Source organism: Fukomys damarensis, unplaced genomic scaffold, assembly GCF_012274545.1.
Source record: "Fukomys damarensis isolate Sample0158 unplaced genomic scaffold, DMR_v1.0_HiC HiC_scaffold_25, whole genome shotgun sequence".
In the NCBI taxonomy this organism is placed as follows: Eukaryota; Metazoa; Chordata; class Mammalia; order Rodentia; family Bathyergidae; genus Fukomys; species Fukomys damarensis.
The window spans coordinates 16872772-16873891 of record NW_022900937.1 but is presented as its reverse complement, the minus strand read 5'-3'; positions in this window follow the sequence as shown (position 1 = coordinate 16873891).

Here is a 1120-nt window from a genome sequence, read left to right as displayed (position 1 = left end):
CCTTTAAATTGCAGATGCTCATCCAGAGCAGAGTTGCCAGATGCCAGGATTAGGAGGGACTCTAGGAGAGCCTACTAGAGTCCCCTCAGGACATAGTCATCACTTGGTCAGCAGATAGTGTCTGCTCAGTGTCAGGCACTATTCTATGGTCTGGGGATAGAGTGTTGGGCAGATGAGGAAACCACCCCAAAGGGAATACTTGTCCAAGGTCACAGAACTACGAAAGCTAGAAATCAGCTTGTGGGTACAGCTCAGTGGTAGAGTGCTTGCCTAGTATGTGAGAGGCTCTGGGTTCAATCCCCAAACCATAAAATACCTCTCCCCTTAAAAAAAAAAAAACCCACAAACTAGAAATCATTAAGCTCCCAAAAGTCCACTTTTTTCCCCTGAAGACAAATACTTTTATTGCTAGTTTTAGTGACTTCCAGTTTATATCATTGATCTTCCATAGTGGCTTTTAAATAATGTTTAATCACATCACCAAAAATGGCAAATTTGCCTGTGCATTTTATGAACTACATGTGAGTGTCTGAAGTTATGTTCCATTAGAGTTAGATTTATGACATATTGTGAATATATTAGAAAACAGGCTTATTTTAACTCCTTTCTTTAGCAGGGACTGTTATCTATAATGAGACAGGAATATCTTTTTTTTTTTTTTGGTACTGGGGATCCAACTCGGGACCTTGCACTTGTGAGGCAGGCAGCAGAGCCACTGAGCTAAATCCCCAGCCCAGAAATATCTTTATTAAAATGCATTCTTAAGATCATTTCAAAAGGTGATGGTATAGCACTTGGCAGTCATGTAACAGGGACAGGCAGTATGGCGTCAGGAAAGATTCCTCTCTGTGGTCCTAATTCATATTAGCCATGTGATCCTTTGTAAGTTGTTTAAACTTTCTAGATTAGATTCCTCTTTGGAAGGAACTAAAGGGGTTATAATAATTATTTCTCTTCTCTCTGTTATTACAGTGTTTCATCAAATTGTTTTCAGTAGTTTAAGTGTATACTGACAAGGTAAAATGGCTCATTTCTTTGGTTTAAAGTGTTGGTAAAGCTAGGCCAGCCTATACATTTAGTTTTCATGTAAACACAAATTTATGACTTGCTTTTATTTCAG